The sequence below is a fragment of the Marmota marmota genome, unplaced genomic scaffold (assembly GCF_001458135.2).
Source record: "Marmota marmota marmota unplaced genomic scaffold, marMar, whole genome shotgun sequence".
NCBI classification, from domain to species: domain Eukaryota; kingdom Metazoa; phylum Chordata; class Mammalia; order Rodentia; family Sciuridae; genus Marmota; species Marmota marmota.
Window position 1 is genome coordinate 1,793,667 of NW_026000052.1, and position 8,364 is coordinate 1,802,030.

Below are 8,364 nucleotides of genomic sequence, written 5' to 3' on the forward strand. Positions count from 1 at the left end.
GGGCCGGGTACGCGCCCCACTCCCGGCCCAGGTGCACCCCTCTTCGCTGTTTCCCTGGGGTGCGGACTCCACCTGGGGCTGCAGTGGGAGGGGACTCCCGCCGTCACCGTTTCTGTGTCTGCAGAGTTGAGGTCTGGGACTCACGCCCTTCTCCAGGAACTCAGGTGGCACCACTCCTAAGGGTGCCTGCTTGGTGTCCTGTTTCTCCTGCCCCGAAGGCCTGGGGGTCGGCAGGCCAGAGGTCACCTCCCAGCCCCCCTCCAGGCTATGAGCCGTTGGTCTTGGGCTGTTGGTAGCTCAAACTCAGGTTCTGGTGCCACTTAGACCTGCAGGTCCTTGGGCTCTGAGGTCCTGTTCCCGGGAGCTGGCCTCACAGGCCATGGCACTGTCCTGTCCTCCTCCTGCCCCGGGATTAGAGATGTTTTGCACGTGGTGGCTGGCCCTCTTTCTAGTGGCATTACAGCCCTAAGAGCGTTTTGGATAAGCCTGTTCAGGTGGCCCTGGGCTGGGGTAGGCCTGAGGCCACCTGTCTCCTGCCTTCCCTGGGCTTGCTGTCCAGGGAAGGCTTTCTGATCCCCTGTGTGCACATCCGTGTCCCAGGAGCCCTTGTGCAGCCCTGAGTCCCCTGCCTCCTGGCCTGTCTGCCAGTATCTCTCTGGTCCCCCTTTCTGCCCCCTCCTCCCTTCCTCACATGGCCCGCCCACCCTGTTCCCTCCTGTTCTCCTTTGGCCAGGTGATGACAGTAGGCCCTCCTGCTGGGTGCTGTACTCTCTGCATGTTCTGTAAGCCCCTGGACATCCCAGGGTGGGGGGTTGCAATGCACACTGTACAGATAAGGACACAAGGCCTGGGCGGCTCGGGCCAGGCGGCCAGCGCTCACCTTCTAGCAGTCATCTTCCTGAGACTACAGAGCCACCCCTCTTGTCTGCCTGGATTCCCTTCACTGCCCATTCCTTCCAGGAGGCCCTGTGGCATCTCTGCAGGTCATTCCACTGTTGGGTGGCACCTCGGCTGGAGCCCAAGTGAAGGGAAATAGAAGTGGTGAGGCCCAAAGCAGCTGGCCCCCCTGGCCTTTCAACCAGCTGGTTGGAATTAGCACAGAAAGTGGAACAAGATATCACTTGTCACCTCTTGGTGGTCAGGGATCTTTTCTCAGTGGTCACACCCAGGGCAGGCTCGTGCTGGACATGGGCCCTGCAAAGACTGTCTGCTGTGGCACGTGTGGGCGCCACACTGGTTCTGTGAACTCACAGCCACTTAGAGCATTGGGAAGAACATTCAAAGAGAAAATGTTTGTGCCATCACAGTGGGACCATCGGGCTATACCTTGGCTGCAGGGACACCCAATTCTGTATGATGGACTGCTGGAGGGACGTGCAGGATACTCAGAGTGGCTATCCTGGGAAGGGGACTAGTGGCTGACTTTTGACAAAGTTTGCCAAATGTATTTTCCAACCAGCCCACGAGCCCACGTGATTCCTGTAACAGTGATTTCAAGCGCTGAGCTGGGCCTGGCCTCTGGGGTCCTGCGTGCCTGGTCAGGATCATAAGCAGAGAAGGTGTGCTCTCCGGGGCCTGCTGTGGTCCTGGCCAAGGGGTTCAGTGCTCATGGGAGACAACTTAAGAACTGCAGTGTTGTCCTTGACAGGGTGTAACTTGGGGATTCACTAGGCTCTTCTTTAGGTCTGTGCCTCCACCTCATTCTTCCCAGAATGCACAGGGCACGGAGTCCCCACCAGCCCCAGCCTGCCCCCTGCATCTCAGCCCCTCTCTCCTGGGCTCTGCTTTCCAAATCTGGTACTTTCCTGGCCGTTCTCCATGTAGTGGCTGTGAGGTCTGTGGGGCAGAATGAATGGCCAAAGCTGCCCCAAGTAGGGTGCTGAATGTCTGCTGGGTCCTTGGACCCTGAGCCAGGTGCAGACTGCAGCCCTCATCTTTTGCGGACCCCAGTGTAAAGAACACTCTTGGAACTTGACTGTGGAGCTCCCTCAGTGTGCCACCCTCTCTGCCCACCCTCACCTTGGTGCCAGTGTCTGTGGCCCAGCTGGCCTCGCCTGGCTGGGCTGTCTGGTTGAGATGGACCACCTTCTGTTGGACACTAACTCTCGTGCCCCTTCTCCCCAAGGTGTGGCCTGGGCTGAGGGAACCTGGGGTGGACTTTCAGGCCTGCTCTGTTGGTGATGCCATTGGGGTGGGCAGTCTCTCCAGGGCAGGGGACGTTGCTACCAGCCCCTGTCTGCATGGTGGGCTCTGGGCTGTCCCTGGTGAGTGCCTGCAGCCAGCCCCGGGTTTGAGTTTGTGAGTCTGGTGGGGCCGGGGCGTGATGGCCGNCCCGCCCAGTGCCTGCCTCTGTGCCTGGGAAGCAGGCAGGGCCTGGGCGGGGAACAAAGGGGCCTGAAAGTGCCCATATATAGTCACTGGGGTGAGCGGCGAGCGCTCCTGCCGGGCGTTCTCCAGGCCTGGCAGCCTGGCCCTGGGGTGGGGGTGGCTTCCTGGGTAGACTTCGGGGAGGGGTGGCCGTCTGAAGGCAGCTGGGTCTGGGGCAAAGCATTTGCTTCATTAGTCAGGCCTCAAGGAGTGTTTGTTGACTGAAAATAAAAATCTGGGCCCTCTGTAGTCAGGGCCAAGCACACTGTGAAAGCCCCTATTTTTGACAGTTGAAGGCAGGAATATGGCCATTGACCAGAGCCATTAGAAACTTCAGGACCTGCTAGGGAGGCTCGTCAGCAACTCAGCTCTGGTCCCACACAGCGCTAGTGTCCCTCTCATTATGGTGACTCTTGGGTGTCCCCTTCTCCCTCGCACCTTGGGGGAGGGAGGACTTCTGTCCTGGTGTCTGTTCCTGGAAGTGCCTTCCCCCTCCATTCCTGGCCACTGCCTGGAGTTGCAGACCAGGCAGGCTCTGGGACTTCTGGTGGTCTTTGGAGGAGGTCGGCCCCTCTTGTGGTGCTGCTGGGATCCCCTCTGGCCACAGTCTCACTGCCGGCTGGGCTCTGCCCGGGTTCGTCCTTGGCCTTCCCTTCCTGCTGCTCTGTGCCAAGAAGGGAAGACTCGCCCTCTCTGTGCGTTCGACTCCTGCTCTTAGGAATCACAGTGTTAACACAGTCTTGCTCCTCTAATCTCGTTTCCACCGCTCGCCTTTGTTAAATTTTGTATATTAATACTTTTTGTTGTTGTCAGCAGTTTTTTCTTCCCTTTTTTTTTTTTTTTTTTGGATATAAAGCCATTAGGGTGAGAGAAGATTAAAAAGATACATTACAATTAAAATGTTAATGAAATCCGCATCATACAACTTTTGAAGCCCTCCAGGCATTAATCTTGCCTGTGTCCTGTCCATTTAACTGTGGCTATTCTTATTCCACACTGACCCCTGCTGAGAGAGTGGTGCTATAATTGGATTTTTTTTTAATAAAAAAGGAAAAAAAGCTTTCAAGAAAATAGAGGTTGAGTGGTGGGACGGCCCCTCTAGGAAGAAGAGACCAGAGCTGCCTGCTGGGAGGGGCAGGCCCCGGGGCCCTGGGCTGTGGGACGTGTATTTGGGGTGTGCTTGTGCAGGACGGGAGGGGGGGGCAGGAGGCCCGGGGTGGAGGCACGTGCCGCCGGGGGCGCTGTGGTGCTGGCTGAGGGGAGCTGAGCCTGAAGGGTTGGGAGTTCCCAGGACCCTGGGTGGGCACTGGGGTCTCCAGCACGAGGAGGGGGAGGAGGGGGCGGGGACGACGTCAGGGTGTCCCCTATCTCCTTCCCTGGCCCTTGCACTTCAGGATTCTGAGGCCACTGGCCCTGCAGAGCAAGGGGCCCCTCAGACTTGGGCGGGGGCCGGGAGGGGGGCTGTGGCTGCCTCCCCGGTCTGTGCTGCTACAGACAGGGAGGGGGTGGCGCCGGAGCTGGTCAGGTGGCTGGCAGTGGGCTGCAACAGACAGATTTCACGTCTGCGTGTTTTTGCAACACCTTTCTATAAAGGGAAACATAATTTAAAATATGATTACTTAGTGTTGTAACAGCGCCTCAGCTCCTAGATGCCGAGATCATTATCAGAGTCTGATATTAACTTGCAAAGAATATTATGCAAATTGCCCGCCGGCTTGGGAATCCTCTCGGGATGTGGGCCCAGGCTGGCTCCCAGGGGCTCGAGACCTCCAGGGTCCTCCTTCCTCCCCACCCGCCCTCTGCACCCAGGCCTGGGCCCTCGTCGGTGGCACGGATCCCAGAACCCGGGGTAGCAGGCAAGATGGGCCCGAAGAGGCCAGGGGAGCAGGGGACCCTGTGTCCTCCAGGCCTGGTCAGGAACCTTGTGCGCTGAAGACCATCCAAGGCCGTTGCCCACTGTCCTAGTGACCCGGTGGGACCACAGTCATGCCCTGTGATTATGGTGGCCGTGACTGTAACTGGACCTGGGCCCTCGAGCCCCAAGTGCTTGGCAGTCCCTGGAGAAGGGACCTGGCCTGGCCTAGGTGCAGTGTGCATCCCACTGGCCGATTGACCATCTGGGCTTGGCTGCTTCCAGGGGCCTCAGAGGCCCCCACTAGGAAAGAGCAGGCTGTGGCTTGGGTCTGGTGTGGGAGCTTGGACTGCTCTCTTGGTGGGCTTGTCCCCCACATCAGCCCTTCCAGCTGGTCCTGGTGGGTCGTGCAGTCTACCCACTAGCAGGTTGCTTCCCAGAGCTCTGTCCTATGCCAGCCGAGTCCCACAGAACAAGTTCAGGGTCCAAAGGCCCCGACTCTGTGTAGCAGGAGGACCTGTCTGTGGATTCTCAGGAATAGTGTCCACCTGGTGACCATAAAAGCCAAATAGTCCCCAGGTACACTTGTCTGGCTGTGGCCAGGGCCTGGACAACAGGGACCTGCCTGAGATGTTGCAGCCCCTGGCAGGGGGGAAGGGAAAGGCCCTCTCTCCCTGGGATACCTCAGATGGGGAGCACAGGGCTCTTGGGGCAGCTGGGGCTGACCAGAGCCTTGGCATGGATCCTGATCTCCTGTCCAGGGCTGCCCTACGCTGGGCGGCTGTGCCTTCAGAGCCAGGGTCCTCTTCAAGGCCTACTGCTGTGGCCCCTGAGCCTCAGTCCTTCCACCTGTGCAGTGGGGGCAAGCAGACCATGAGCTCGGACCACTTTCTGGTCAGCAGAGTCACTGGCTGGGGCTGACTCACAGTTGGCTGTGGGGACAGCACCTTGTGTCCTCTCTTGAGGGTGTCCCAACCTGCTTTTCCCTGCTGCAGCTTGACTGGACGTCACAGTCCTACAAGCTCGTTCCTCTCCTGCTGTGGCTTGTGTTCCCACACTGTGGGGTCTGCCCATTCTGTAGGTCCATGGGGTTTGCGTGTGTGCACATGACCTGTGATAGGGCCCTGGCATTGTGAACGCCTGGGGTGTGGAGAGCTGAGAGTCCTGGAGGCCAGAAGGCCAGCTAGGTGTCCGCCAGGCGGAGCCCTCTGGAGGGACCTCTCCAGCTTCCCAGGCCCCTGCAATCCTGGGCTCCCAGGCTGAGGCCGCCTCGCTGCAGCCTCTCCCTGCGCTGTCCCAGGCCTCTCCCTGCGCTGTTTCCACGTCCCTCTTCCGTTTTGCCCTCAGTGCCGGGACTGGACCCAGCACCTGCTCAGATCGACCACTGAGCTACACACCGGCCAGATCCCGCTCATGAGGACCCCCGTTGTCGGATTTGGGGCCACACTTGATACAGGAGGATCTTGTCTCAAGATACTCAAGTGATGATACCTGCAAAGACCCTGTTTCTGAGTAAGATCCTATTTGGAGGGTCTGGGTGGATGTGAAGTTCTAGGGACACTTTTCAACCCAGCACGGAGGGGGACAGAAAACTTAAGTGCCTGGACGGCTGCTGGCGCCCGTCACGGTGTTGCAGCCAGACATGGGTGATGGGGCCGCTCTGCCAAGCCCTGCCAGGCCACTGTGGGCAGTGCAGGGTGGGTAGTCGGGTGGGAACTTTTAGGAACCCGGCTGGGGAGACCCAGGGGTTGTGGGCTGGAGACGGGGCCCAATCTTGTAAGTTTTGAGATGGGAGAGGCAGGGGTGGTGTTGATCGTCATGACCCAGTTTATGTGAGTCTGTGTCATTTGAAGTGGCCTGGAAGCCAGTAGTGTGTGGGTCACAGTAGAGCCCTGGGCACCGTGGCAGCTCAGGGCTGGGCAGTGTAGAATGGATGTGGCCACAACTTCCAGGCAGGTGGCTGTAGGGAGGGCCAGAGGATGTGATATCCTTGGGCCCAACCAGTCTAGGCTGCGGCGAAGCCCAGTCTGGTCCTGGCATCCCAGAGCCAGGCTGGGTGTCGTCTGGGCCAACAGGCAGCCTCACCTGCCTGAGCATGTGGTGTTGACGAGGGGTAGGCCCTTCCTCCCACACACCTGAGGAGCCATGGCAGGCCCTGGTCCCCAGCTCTTCCGCACCCATGCGGCTGACCAGCTGGGTGAAAGACTGAAGCTGGGGGACCCTGAGGTCCTGGGAGGATGCCCTGGGGTTTAGTTCTGGGCACTCATCAGATCCTTCAAGACTCGGGAAAGTGGGAAGCCCCCCACAGGTCCTCCTGGGAAGCCTTGGGGTGGTCAGAGGTGCCCCTCTATCCCAGCCATGCTGCCTGGCACAGGGCCCCTCCTGGGAGTGTGGGAGGCTGGCAGCTGCCCTTGCTGCTCAGGAGACCCCAGGGTCCTGGCAGCTTCCAAGAATCACTTCTGAGGGTCTTAGAATGTTAGGCTGGGATGCCCTGGAACAGGCACCCCTTTTCCTGGGGTTGGACAGGGGACTTGGTCTCCTTCATCTGGACCCCTTGCAAGATGCTGTCCACTGGAGTCAGGGCCCACCCTCTATCTGCTAAGAGCTCAGCTTAACTTGGGGGGTTATCCAGGGTTTATATGTATTTATTTATTTATTCATTCATTTATTTATTTTTGTGGTGCTGGGGATTGAACCCAGGGCCTTGTGCATGCAAGGCAAGCACTCTACCAACTGAGCTATGTCCCCAGCACTTGGTTACCCTGATTTTAAATAAGGTCGCAGCTGGGCTCAGTAGCTTGTGCCTGGAGTCCCAGCTACTAGGGAGGCTGAGGTAGGAGGATCACTTGAATCCAGGAGCTCAGGGCCAGCCTGGGCAGCACAGGGAGATCCTGTCTCAACGAAATAAAACCAAACAAAGGTAATCACCCCTGAGCCTGGGCGAACAGCTCCCAATGGCCTCTGATCCCTCCAGCCCCACATGCTGGCCACTGGCTTCTTTGAGGGGTGAATGGGACCCAGGGATGGAGGACAGGGGTCCTGAGAGTCCATGGCAGGGTCTGAAGGCTCTTTGCCCATGATGTCCACCTACCAGGAGAGGATCAGCCCACTGACATCACACCAGCCTGCATGTATGACGGGGACACTGTTGCTCAGCCGTGAGGAGGGTGTCTCCCTGGTGCTGGCGTTGGACAGGACTGAGCCCCCTGTGATCCTCATCACGAAGGGGGCTGTGCGTGGAGGGGAAATGAGTGAAACTCCACTCAGCTGCTCAGGAAGTGGTGTGTGTTTCTCCTTTGGGGAGAGGGAGGGGTGCAAGCCAGGGTTGTGCTGACCGCTGGGCCACTCACAGGTGCCCGATTGGGAGTCAGGGCAGGTCTAGGCCTTCCCACCGCGGCTGCAGGAGGGGCACTGTGGGCAGACCAACCTGGTTGGTCAGTAGCAGTGGGGCCTGGGGTGCTGGGGTCTCCGGCAGCTCGGCAGCACTCACCAAAGTGCCTGAGCTCCTGATGTTTGGCGGGACCTTGAGGCTGGGCCCAGGCTCGGCGAAGGAAGACACTCCTGGGTGACGGTGACGCTCAGCATTAGTCTCACCCTATGCATGCTGCCCCCACTCCTCATGGCAGGAGGAAGCTTCAGAGGCCAAGCCCCTGGCTCAAGGCCACAGGGCAGAGGGGCAAAGCAGGCACTTGAACTCGGGATGTGGCCACAGGGCCTGGCCACCCCTGATGCCCCAGAGGAGAAAGGCCTAGGGAGGCAGGCAGAGAGGACCTCCTCAAGCCCCGTCCCCCACATGGCCAGGGTCCTGAGCACTCACGGGCTTAGTGGTGAGCTGGCTCAGAGTCTCTGCAGGCCACACCAGGCCACCGGTCTTTGGAGGAATGTCTGCTACCTGCTTCGGGCATCTTGTGGAAGGGAAGCAAAGGCCCCGAGAGGTCGGGTGGCTCCACAGTTGGGCAGCAGAGCAGCTCCAGAGATGGCTCTACCCCTGGTGTTTTGGGGCTCTGAAGGTGCCTTGGAGTCCAGGCCCTGCCGTGGTTTGATGAGCCAGGTCCTGTAAAGGCAGCAGGAGTCCAACAGGCTGTGGCCTGGTTGCTGGCCACCCTCCCAGCCCTCCTCATGCCCTGGTATTGCCTGGTTACCTG